General features: G+C 38.0%; 2 protein-coding genes and 1 pseudogene across 3 annotated transcripts in view; 2 read left to right on the top strand and 1 right to left on the bottom strand.

The window, feature by feature from the left end:
- Window positions 1-332: 332 nt before the first annotated feature.
- LOC120588448 (uncharacterized) lies at window positions 333-451 on the bottom strand (annotated as a pseudogene).
- A 5,465-nt stretch (window positions 452-5,916) lies between these two features.
- Window positions 5,917-13,163, top strand: part of LOC120588305 (broad substrate specificity ATP-binding cassette transporter ABCG2) — a 50,290-nt gene continuing 43,043 nt past the window's right edge. Inside the window, exon 1 of one of the 2 annotated variants that reach the window (XM_039845674.1) lies at window positions 5,917-6,055. The gene's annotated coding sequence lies outside the window, so the exon portion shown is untranslated. Of the gene's footprint in view, window positions 6,056-6,196; window positions 6,337-13,163 lie in introns of those variants that run through there. The other variant, XM_039845673.1, reaches the window with a different exon arrangement.
- Window positions 6,229-13,163, top strand: part of LOC120588304 (broad substrate specificity ATP-binding cassette transporter ABCG2-like) — a 150,683-nt gene continuing 143,748 nt past the window's right edge. Inside the window, exon 1 of the mRNA XM_039845671.1 lies at window positions 6,229-6,336. The gene's annotated coding sequence lies outside the window, so the exon portion shown is untranslated. The remainder of the gene's footprint in view (window positions 6,337-13,163) is intronic.

Genomic DNA, 13,163 nt, shown 5'->3' with positions numbered 1-13,163 from the left:
ACAGATGTTACATATATAACCCAAATTCCCCCAGCTCCCTAATAAACCCTGCCTGAAACCTGGATTTGTGAGGAGAAAATTGAGTCTTCAGTTTACCACTAGGACTAAGCACTAAGGAACATACTGGGTTCTTAGAAGACTTTTGTACCTGGTAGCCAGGCGGGCAAATAGCCTGAGAGCTCAGGGAAGCTGGAAGAGGCTAGGAGGATATTAAAAATCCTGAGAAGGATGAAGAGAGCTTCTTTTATTTTTTTTATTTTTTAGGCAAGGCAACCCTTGGTTGACCCTACAGATTACAAGGACCTTATCAGTTTAAGATCTTTTATTTTATATGTCTACAGTACCTGATCTTCCTAGGTGGTCTCCCATTCAATTACTAATCAGGCTCGACCCTGCTTAGCTTCCAAGATCAGATGGGATCGAGCTTGTTCAGGGTGGCATGGCCATAGACAAGAGAGCTTCTCTTAGGTTCATATGGGAACTTTGATAGTAGTGTTAGGTAACTAGTCAGATGTGGGGGAACAAAGGAATAGGGCTCAGCGGATAGACCACCCAAAGTACATCATATTGGCAGAAAATCTCTCCTGCATCCCCAGAGACAAAGGACAAGAGGGTCATAATCTTAGCTGGCCTAATCCGGCTACAGATGCCAGCACAGAAGATACTGCTCTAATTTGCCCACAATTTAAGCTTCATTATAATACTATGTTTATGTCTGGAAGTTCATGAATCTAATTATAACAGATAATTCTGGGTAAGCACATGTGCACTAGGCAAAGAGTTAAATAGCAGCCAAGTGTCAATCAAAATGACCTCACTTGTTAATCACCTAAGAATGCCTTTGTAACCAGCCATCATGGCACTAATATAATGCAAACCCCTCCCCACCCAGGTTTGTTAGTTGTTATTGTTGGTGTTGTCCTTGTTGTTACAGCTCTCTGTTATAGCTGCGTTTGCTGAAATCATGTGCTTCCTTAGAGCGTGCTTTATCTTTCTAGAATATACTTTTAATAAATCTTTTCTAAATCTCACTGACCTGTGCTTCTTCACTGCATCAATGAGGAAGAACCGAGGAAAAATACTAACTATACTTTTGCACCGTTATCTGCCCCCCTCCCATGCTGTTGGGGCAACACCAAAGTTCAAATCACTCCGACTGTAACAGTAGGGCACCTGATTCATGGAGTTACAGGCCCAGGAAGTTTCTTCCTTTAATGAAAAGACTGCTTTGGTTGCCATTCTATATAATAAACCATATCCTTTATCAACATTAAATGAATGTGTATCTTTTGCCTATATCTATTGCTGACACTCCACCAAGCACTGATATCCTCATGAAAACCATACCAAAAAGCCCCTCACTGATTTAATTATTGGAAAGTATTACCCCACCCCAAATTCTCCCAGTTATTTTTGAAATTTTCAAAAGCGAGGCTCAAGTGATTTCACGAATGAGTCTATCTGCTCCCTTCACTGGAGGACATCTTCCTAACTTGTCTATTTATGTCCATAAACACTGCCTGCAAAAACACAGTGAGACACCTCACCCCTGCCAGTGCCCATCTAAGATCTCCATTGTGTGTGTCAAGGGTAGGGACTCTAGATGGCCCCTAAACCTTCAATTAGAATTGTAAAGAAAGTTTAATTTTGATAATTCTGTGGTTTGATTGCAAGGCACATAAAATGTGACAGTGACTTTAAAAGTAGCTTGGAGATAGCCCAGCAGATCAACGATATCATTAGAGATCCAGACTCTTTCTGTTTACTTGTTCTGCCATCTAAAAAGTTAATAGAAAGAAATGAGAAAGCCTTACATAGAAAAATTACAAATAAACCACGAATGATCATTAAATGTTTAAAAAGTTTACTTTCACTTACTAAGTCAAAGAAACATAAATTAAAACATTGATATGCCATTTGCCATATATCAAAAATTTTAAATTAAACTTATTATTCTATTCAGTATTTGTGAGAGTTTAGGAGAATAAACAACCTTTTAAATTGTTGGGAGACTGAATTTGGCACAAACTTTTTCTGGGAAAATTGGCTAAGTGTGTTAAAAAAATTTTTAATGAGCATAATCTTTTACCCCAGCAATTCCCCTTCTGGAGTTTACCTGGATGTGTGCAATGATGTAGCTATAAGGTTGTTTTTTGAATAATAGAAAGATTGGTTAAATTAATTACGGTACATAACAAACAACAATCACGCAGCCATTAAGTGTAAAGTTGTAGCTAGATACCGAATGACAGGGAAGCATGTCATCCCACAGAGAAGTTTATGAAATGATAATAGATACCATTTATTGAGTGCTAACCAGCCAGCGATAATAACTAAGTTCAGTGCTTTACACACATTATCTCATTTTATCTTTGTACCTACCTTGTGGAGGGAGGAGGGCTGTCGTCCAAGAAAAGCTGTGAGTCACCTGTTTATCCTAATTTTTGACCTGAATAAATTTGTCCACTCTGGAAGGTCATCTTTAAGTTCCTTCCTCGCTCATATTCTGTGTCCTAAGATACCTGAACACTAAAAGAGAAAAGATTTGAGAATAATCAGCCCCAAATAAAATGCTTACTTATAGTTAAAATGACTCATTTCTTTAAAATGCAATGCACTTATGTAGGGCTGGCTTTAATCTGAATTTGCCAAAGCAGTCTTGAGAAAAAAGAACGAGGCTGGAGGCATCACTCTACCTGACTTCAAATTATGCTACAAAGCAATGTTAATCAAAACAGCATAGTAGTGGCAGAAAAACAGACACACAGAACAATGGAACAGAATCGAGAGTCCAGAAGTAAACTCCTATTTATATGGCAAATAATTTTTGACAAAAGAGCCAAAAACATACAATTGAGAAAGGACAGCCTCTTCAATAAATGGCAAAGAATGAAAGTAGACTGCTATCACCATATACCAAAATTAACTCCTAATGGATTAAGGACCTGAATATAAGGCCTGAAACAATAAAATGCATAGAAGAAAACATAGGTACTAAACTCATGGACCTTGGGCTTAAAGAGGATTTTATGAATTTGACCTCAAAGGCAAGGGAAGTAAAAGCAAAAATAAATGAATAGGATTATATCAAACTAAAAAGCTTCTGCACAGTAAAAGAAACCATCAACAAGGCAAAGAGACAACCATCTGAACGGGAGAATTTATTTTACAAACAATGTCTCTGATGAGGGCCTAATATCCAAAATACACAAAGAACTTATACGACTCAACAATAAAAACAAACATTCCAATTAAAAAATGGGCAGAGGACCTGAATAGACACTTCTCCCAAGAAGACATAAAAATGGCCAACAGATCTATGAAAAGATGCTCAACTTCACTAGCTATTAGGGAAATGTAAATCAAAACCACAATGAGATACCATCTCACACCTGCTAGAATGGCTATCATCAGTAGGACAAGTGATAACAAGTCTTGAAGAGGATGTGGAGTAAAAGGAACCCTCATACAATGCTGGTGGGACTGCAAATTGGTGCAGCCACTATAAAAAATAGTATGGAGATTCCACCAAAAACTAAGAATTGAATTATTGTATGATCCAGCAATCCCTCTTCTGGGTATTTACCCAAAAAACCTGAAAACATTTATCTGCAAAGATACATGCACCCCATGTTCATAGCAGCATTATTCACTGTGGCCAGGACATGGAAGCAACTAAAGTGTCCTACTATAGATGATTGGATAAAGAAAAGGTGGTACATATATACAATGGAATATTACTCAGCCACCGGAAAAGATGAAATACTGTCATTTGCGACAACATGGATGGATATTGAGATTATCATGCTAAGTGAAATAAGTTAGAAAAAGTTGAAAAACACATGATATCACTCATATGTGGGATATAAAATTGAAACCAACAAACAAGACAAACAAACAGAGACTCATGGACAGGGACAATGGATTAGTGGTTACCAGAGTGAAGGGGGAAGGGGGAGGTAGGTAGGGGTAAAAGGGTTCAAATATTTGGTGATGGAAGGAATCTAACTGTAGGTGGTGAACACACAATGCAATATATATGACATACTGTTGAACTGTACACTTGAAATTTATTTGATTTTATTGTTACCCCAATAATTTTGAATAATAATAAAAAACCCTTTCACTAAAGACATTTTAGGCCTGGGACAAGACTACCCACCACGACCTGCACAGTTAGGAATTTATGATTTATTAAACTATCATTTTTTTGGTCTACATTGTCAAATAGAATTTTATGGGATGATCAACGTGAGAAAATATTAGAGTAAGGTTAAGTTCTAATATAACTTTAGCTAGCAAATAAACTGACATCAAAATGAAAAAACCACAAACTAAAATTATACAAAAAGCAAGGCAGAAAGTTTTTTGGTTTGTTTTGGTGATTTTAGCTCTATTTTGGATGAGGATATGACTCAGTATTATCATGTGTCTTTGTATGTATGTGTTACTGATTAAAAATAAACAGACATTTTATCACTTTATTTGATTTTTAAACAAAATTCATTTTTCCAAAATAAAAGTCGTATATCTGCATTATATCATATCAAATTTAGAAGATTATTGTAAAGTAGAAGAAAAAAAGAACCATGTTACTACCCAGAAAACAAATATTTTGTTGTATTGCCGGCTGTTTTCTATGTATAGGTTTTGGTTTGTTTTTATTTTATGTAATGGCAGAATGCTGTATTCAATTTAATATCTCTTTTATGTGCCTTTAAAGCTATTTCATGTGTGTTTTTTCCATTTTTATAAGTGGAGAATTTTTGTAATGGCCTTCAGAGTTTGCTAGAAAATTTTCATCTTTACTGCTAACAATAAAATTATATTCTTTAGAGGGTGTTTTTCAATTACGCAAAAAGTTATTATAAGAACCAGCTCTGGAGAATTTTTCCAAACCTTGGCTTAAAATGACAAATGTATTTGTGTAAGTGTTTTTAAACTGACTGAGATGTTTAATGCAAAAAACAATTTCACCCAAGTGTTTGGGCCCATCATAGATATATACTCTTTAGTCCTTAAAAAGTATACAGTATATTTTTAATATTTTTAAATATAATGTATAATCAATTTTCTTATCTAGGCCTCCTAGCCAACCCTATCTTGTATGAGGTAAAGAATTAACAGTAATTCCTAGTGTTGCTTTAAAAAACTTAGCTGATAATATGATTTTTGTTTGTAAATACAAACCAGAAATTATCTAGATGCAAGCACTAATTTCTGCGAGTAGATGCAGCAGGTAGATTTGAGCAGAGCCAGACACTCATAAAGTCTGAAAACCAGCCCTTTCCGTAAATCTGCACAATCACTTTCCAGCTCTTTCACTCGATCAGCGTCTTGCAAAGAAATGTTTATTACAGGATTGTGAAAAAAATATTTTTAACTGTTTCCAGTAATATTTTCATTCAAAAAGTTTTCCTCTTCCCCTCCCACCGCCCGCCCGCAAATCAGCACCATAGATTTAGTTTGTGATTTTATTGGCTTTGGGGCTCACAAACCTAAATTCTCAGACGCTCATTCAATGGAGACCGCCTACTTGCTCTAGGTGGGCAACATTCGAAACTGAAAAGACGAGGCGTCAGCGTCCAGTGGTGCTTAGGGGCACGCGCAACCGGCAGAGACTCAGTCCATCCAGGCCAGAAAAGGTATTGATCAACCATGGTAGGGTCCTATGATTGCCAGGGCCGACTGTCTATTTCGAAAGAGCCCTGGAGAAGGGAGTTTTCGGGCTGTCCTTGCGTGCTTCAACATAGTTATCACCTTTTTCCCGCCTAGCAGGCGCGGGGCGCGGCCGCATGCGGTGCGGAACTCGGTACCTGGACCACAGGGGGCGCGGGCTCAGCTCCGCTGCTTATCGCAGCCTGGCAGCCGGCGCCACGCCTTCCGCCCTCGGGCAGCCACTGACCCCCAGAGATTCCTAGGCGTAAGGGAGGGGCCAGAGGTGTGCGATATGAAGCCGGCGTCCGCGCTACTAGCGCTCGCCTCGGCGCCGCCTGCCGCCTCTGACTGTAGCCACCACCGCAGACCCCGCCTTCCCACGCTGTTCGTCGCGCGTGTGAGTGCCGGGCCCGTGGGGAGCGCGCCGGCGCGGTGGGGGACTGCCCGCGGGGCTGCGGGTGTCGGCGGGGAAAGTCGCCTGGGGCCGAGCTTTGCGGCGCGCGCGCGCTCTGTCCTGAGACCGAGTCCCGAGCGCATTGGAGGCTCGGAGAGGTGCAAATGCTTCCTTAGGGTATGTTCGGAAGGTCTGGCGGACTCATCTCAGCGTTTACATAAACGATTGATAGTGTTCTGCCTCGAAGCGCACGGACCCTGACATCGGAGCCTTCGAATCTCTGAGTGAGTAAATGGTGACAGCCCTTTGGGATGTGTGTGGCTTGAAAGGTCGGTGAGTATCGGGTGTATATTTAGTAGAAAATAGAAAACTGTTCATTTGAGATGACTAGGTTTTAATTAGTCCCTACCAGTTTCATTTGAAAGTGAACATAAAATACAAACTGAAAATTCAGACTGCTTTTTTAGAAAACGATGCGTTGGTACAACTGATTCCGTGTGTGGTAGTGTGTGTTAAGGGCCAGTTGGTAAAACTCTTGCCTTTCTCCAAACGTGTGAAACCAGGGCTGATTGATATTGGATAGTTAAAAACTTATTGAGCATGGACATTACTATAAGGTGGGAGGAAAGTTTGTTAATGTTAGTACCTTAAAAGGGATTAACCAATATATTCGATCTTCTTATCCCCAGGGCATAAAGTTTGTCCACAGCTTTGGATGATTTACCAAAAAGTTATTGAGCTCTCTTGCACAATTTTTCTGTGGTTAGTTTAATGATTAACATCAAAGAGTTAACCAGCTTCTTACAATACTGATTAAAAATAATACCGAAGACGTTAAAACAAAAGGAAAATAGACCAAAAAAGTTAAACTGCAAATCTTGCAAACAGTTAAAGAAATGTTGCCTAGGTTTATTTTCTTGCCTAGTATTAGACATATAAAAGCTGATCGCACTTTCAGATAAAAAAGTAGATTCATAGTAACAAACGTTTATTGGTCATCTTTGTCCAGGACTTGAGCATTCAGCAAGAGCTCTTTTAGGAAACACATTTTTTTTTTTTTTTTTTTGCACCGAGATGGTGTTAAAATACACTTACACCCAAAATCTATTTCTTATTTTATTAATATATATTTTATTAATATCCATGAAGCAGTTGAGGCAAACGTAAGTGTTAAAAACGGAAAATAAAATACAACTGATAGTTGAGTTACTGTTGGGGGGGCATGTTAGAAAGGGCATGGACTGACCATAGGACTCTATGCAAATTGAATTGCATCTTGGAGGCCATCACTTACAATTCAATGCAGATAAAGGGGAGAAACATACCAGCTCCTTAGAGAAGCTTTTCCTGGCATTTATTTCTGAGGGAACTATCTTGTGTCACAGAAGGATGTAGAAGAGCCTGAACCAAGGCAGTGGGAGGGCATCTTGTGTACCCATCTGATAGTACATGCAATGGTGCATTTTCTAGGACTGCTTGCTGTAGTTGTAATTTTTCTTACTCTTTATGAAAAATACTTTTTGCTTGCTAAGACCCAATAGTCACACATATAGTCACAGCATGTCGTTTAATGGCTTGGGGCTTCTTTAAGGATAAATGTAGATTTTCTAGTGGGATAGGTGGACCTGACATTCTTCAAATCCTTTATATCTTTCTGTCAAGAGTTTTCAGACACAATACAGTATATATATGCCTTACTGTTAAATTCTACACCTGAAACTTACTGGATTTTGTTAACCAATGTCACCATAAAAAATAAATTAAAAAATAAAAATAAATTAAAAATGAAAAAAAAAAAGAGTTTTTGGTAGATGTTTGCCAACAGTACAAGAATATATCAAGTGGGAAGGTTTATTCTGTGTTGCTTACTGGGGTCATAGGGTAGGATCGAGATCATTAGTAAAAATTAATGAACCTGAATGGCCATCCTCTCTAGGATATAAGATGTATAGGTCTGTAGGAAGCTGAAGTGTATCCTTTAAAAATTAAGGGTCCAGTTTTCTCCAGGGTGTGAACCAATCTATCTAGATGTATCTAGATGTCTTTGGCCTCTTGGTTTTTTTCTTTTTTACAACAGTTTTATGAGATATAATTCACAGATAATATGAAGTGTACAGTTGTGCAACCATCACATTTTCATCATCCTCCCCTTTAAAATCCCTCCTCCGTAGGGATTTTAGTCCTCCCACTCCATAGTTTTTTGAAGCAGATATCCTGCTTCACTGGGAGATTGTTAGAAAGTGGATATCTAATTTTTTAGCTATATAATTCGCTTATTTATAGAGAAATATTCTGAGAATTGTAGCATTGAAAGTTAGAAGTGTAGTGGTTGTTTAAACAGGGGTGGGTAGTGGTGGGTAAAGCAAAATTGCTGCTCCCATCTTTATTTAAATGAATTTGATTTCAACACTGAAAAATATTGGCATTTTATTCTGAAATAAATTTTACTTATTGGAAGTCGTAAAAAAAATGGTGTAGAATTCATGATGTGAAACTATGGAATTGATATTAAATAGATAAAAACTTACTGAGCATGGAGGTTACTACAAGGTGGGGAAAAAAGTGTGTTAATAGTAGTACTCTAAAAGCAGTGGCTGTATTATATAGCCAGTGAGGTTTATCTGAGACATGATTATTACTGCTAATTGAAAACTTTTCCCAGTACCCTGCTAAAAGGGACTAATTAATATAGTCTATCTTTTTCTTATCTCCAGGACATAAAATTTGTCTATAGCTTTGGATCGTTTGCTGAAGTGTTATTGAGCTTTCTTTTATAATTTTTCTATGGATAGTTTAATGATTAATTTTAAAAAATTAAGCTGATTATTATAGTACAGATTAAAAATAATACAGAAGTTAGTACAAATAAAATAAAGAAGTTAGTACAAAACAAAAATAGCAGAGCAAAAAGTTAGATTGCAAATATAGCAACAGTTTAAAAAATACCTATAATATTGCCTCGTTTTGTTTTCTTGACTGATAGTAGACATATGAAAGCTCATTCCTTCAGTAAAAATAGATTCATAGTAAACGTTTATTGCTTATCTTTGTTCCAGTAATTGGGCATAAAGAGCTCTCTTGGAAACACATCTGTTGCATCAAGGGTGTTAAAATACACTTACACCCAAAATCTATTTCTGCATTTATTTTGTTAAGCATTCATGAAGCAGTAAGGTGAACATATCTTTTACAAATGAAAAGTAAAATACGATCACGATTCTACTTAATGTGTGAGAGTACATTAAAATGGACATGGACAGACCAAGGACCCTATGTAAATTAAGTTGCATCCTGGAGGCTGCCAGACACAATTCATTAGGATTAAGGAAGGAAACATACTAGCTCCTTAGAGCAGCTTTTCTTTGCATTTACTTCTGAAGGAAATGTTTGTGTCACAGAAGGATGTAGAGGGACTGAACTACGGCAATGGGAGAGCATCCTGTGAGCCCATCGGATAGTACATGCAATAGTGCAACCATAGGGTCTTAGCATCCAACAAGTGTTTTTCAAAAACTTTGAGTAAGAAAAATATAGTAAGCAGTCTTACAAAATGCACCATCGTATGTACTGTATCATGGGCACTCAAGATGCTCTCTCGCCGCCATGGTTCAGTCACTTTTTAATAGTCTGGGGCTTCTTTTGGGATAAATCTAGATTTTCTAGAGGGAGAGATGGATCTCATGTTCTTCAGATACTCTATTTCTCTCTATCAAAAGTTTTTGATAGAAGTTTGGCAGTCACTTCCCCCTTCTCATGATAGATCCCCCCATCCCATAGGTTTTTAAAGCAGGCGTTCTACTTCCACTGGGAAACAAATTGGATATCTAATTTTTGAGCCACATAGCTTATTTATAGAGATAAAATATTCAGAGAATTGTAGCATTGAAAGTTAGTCTACTGGTTGTTTAAACCGGGATTGGATTGGTGTGTATAAAGCAAAATATTGCTCCCCTCTTTATTTCAATGAAGTTTTGTTTTCTGCTGGAAGGGTAAAATAAAGTCTTAACTAGGCCAGAAACTTCATCAAACAGGGTTTCTTACACTTTTCTTGATGTGAGGGAGGAAGAAACGTAAGTCTACCCTTAAGGTTCTTTTGGCAGGTCTAATAATCAAGTAGACATGAGACAGATCAGCAAGAGAAAATAACCAAATTTAATACACACGTATGTATGTATTAAATCTCACATACACGAGAGAGTCAAAGAGCCCACAGTTACAAGCGGTTCAGAGACTGAAAGGAAACATGGGTATACAAGACATTCTGAGCCAGGGATGAGGTAAGGTGCCTTGGGGACTTCAAAGGGTCATTGCAAAATAAGAGTAGATGTTTGTAAATAGAAGTTTGTCCTGTCATGTAGGTGAGTCAAAAAGATTAAAGTTGATAATCTCCTATTCTGGGCAAAACCTCTAATTCAAGTTGTTCTGGGTAGTCAACGGGGAGGCGGGGTGGGGGTGGGGGAGGCGCAGAAGTTCATGAGCCTGAGGTTGAAGTTGCCTTTAACTCAGAACATCCTCCATACCACAGAGACACATCTTGGGGTGACTTGTTCTGAACTCCAGCACTGATCACTATCTCAAATGCTTTGGGCCAGTTCTTAGGCCCAGGTAGCATTCGGTAGCTCTCATATCACTGACATTAAGTTCTTTGTTATCTGGAAGTATAAAAATGTAATTTTCTAGAAAGCAACAAGCCCTATGATCTCCTTCTGAAGCCACCTGAGGTGAGTATCTTACAGGGAAAGAGGAAAGCCTGCCTGAGAGGTTACCCAAACTTTGGACCCTCTCACACAGGAGGACTGACCTCTGCTTCCTGTCCTGCAAAACCAGACCCTGGCCTGACTCTGACCCCAGGGGTCAGGGAGAGAAGGGATGGAAAAGTTAGAGGGACAAAACAATACTTAGAAAGGAAGAAGAGTAAAACATTCATTTTGCCCCTTTTTCATAACCATCACATATTAGTTTGGAATGGCTTAAGACAAATTCAGTCTGTCCTCAAAAGAATTAAAGGAAGTGGCCATTAAGAAGGGGTGTGGTGGGGTTGGTTCAGTGCTTAGTGCATGTAGATGTTTCTTGCATTTATTCTCATTTTATGCTCATACTATGCCTTTCAGGGAGGTATTTTAGTCTCCTATTTGTAGAGGAAGAAGCTCAAAGTTCACAGGGTCACTCAGAGCTGGGCCAAGAGGACAGTATTGCACTTTATTAAATTTCACCATGCTTTCCTTCCTTCCTTCCTTCCTTCCTTCTTCCTTCCTTCCTTCCTTCCTTCCTTCCTTCCTTCCCTTCTTCTTCCTTCCTTCCTTCCTTCCTTTCTCTCTCTCTCTCTCTCTCTTTCTTTCTTTCTTTTCCTTTTTTTTTTTTGATCTAGCCTGATAATTTTTTTCATATTTTCTTTACATGTTCATACAGCAGCTCATTATAAAGGCATGCAGAGACAAGAACAGAATGCATGAGTTGGTAGATGTAGGAGGCCCAGACCTAACGTGGGTCTAATAAACTGTCATTTCTTCATTTTCTACCTTGGATGAAGTCACTTCATCTCTCTGGATCACAATTTCTTTATGAGACCAGAGAACATGTAAGTTTGGATGGAAGGGATCTGTATTTTATTGAAGTAGCCCAGAGTGAGTACAGGTCAATTGAAAGTACCAAAATCATATTAGTAGAGAGTGATAAGTGTGCTGAGAACACTTAGTATTCTTACCCAACCCATTACTGGGGATGAAAAGGCATCCCCATTATGATCCTGTTATTAGTAAATACTGTTCAAGTGATCTTCTTACCTAAGTGTTTGGCCAGTGGAGTCGTCACTCTATAATAGTCTAAAAGACCTAGGATCTGGTCCTGGTATGTCAATACTAGCTTGCTGGCTCTTCTGTAAAATGGAATAACTGCCCAAGTTGTGAGGATCCAGTGAGACCATATAGCTTAGTATTGTTCAGAAACTGCAAAACGCTACCTATATCTATCTATCTCTCTATGTAAACAACATATTAAAGACATAATTTCAATATGCAATCAATGTAGAATTATGGAGATATTTTACCTTCTTGTATTAATATTAAGTCTTTGAAATCTGGTCTGTGTCCTACTTATACAGCATATCTTAATATGATTGTCTACATCGCAAATGCTCAGTAGGCACATGTGGCTACTGAATTGGGTAGCACAGGTCTAGGGGCATTAATTGATGCACTGGTAGAAGTTGGTTTGGACGATGCCTCTTTCATCCTGAAGGTAATGTATTTATAAATGTGCCTCTTACTTTTAATAACTAATAACTTGTTTCTCATATCTAACTGTTCTTAATACAGAAGGCATAAAATTGCAGGAAATGCAAGAATCTAGAAAATAATATATGTCCATTATTTTAGTATATACCTACTGTGGGCAAGGAAGTCTAGACCTGAGTTTTGTTTCTGCCAACCTGCCATCTGACTTAGATTTACAACATTTCTTATTTTTTCCCCGTTTTATAATATGAGGATATTGTTATGTGTCTTTCCAGTATAGCTAACATGATAGTTACTCAGACGAAACATGTATGTCACAAACCATTAAGTAGTAGGCTAATTTTAGTTAAAAATCTAATGGTAGTATTTCAGTCTACTTAAATCAGATAGTGCTATTATTATCATGCCAAACCACTCACCTACTTCCATCTAAGCTAGAGATAGAATCCATTTGAGATGTGCAATGTTGACTTATGCCGATTTAATTTGCAACCTAGGGTCAGTTAACCCACTCCTGTATAAATCTGTTCTTGCTACTTATCTTTCCCTGGAGCTACAAACCACTTCTGTTCTTATTTCATAAATAGATGTTTGTCTTCCCTTTTCCCCAGCCAGATATGTTCTATCTTGCCTGATAGAAACTGCCACTCAACCCAGTGATAAATTCAAGTAGTTCGAATTTTTCAATGAACACCAAATTACTATCCTCCTTCCTCTGTAATTTCTACATAAAGAGATGTAAATCATTTCTGGAGAACAGTTTCTAAAATGAAAGCTTCCTGCTCTTACTTCCCTCTCAGTATGATTGAGATAGCCCCTAAATCTTGGTATTCAGGAGGATCTCACAATCTTCATATCATTTGAATTTCAGCTAATGA

Source organism: Pteropus medius, unplaced genomic scaffold (assembly GCF_902729225.1).
Source record: "Pteropus medius unplaced genomic scaffold, Ma_sr-lr_union100, whole genome shotgun sequence".
NCBI classification, from domain to species: Eukaryota; Metazoa; Chordata; class Mammalia; order Chiroptera; family Pteropodidae; genus Pteropus; species Pteropus medius.
Note: the sequence above shows the minus strand (reverse complement) of the source record. Positions and strands in the feature narration are given on the sequence as shown.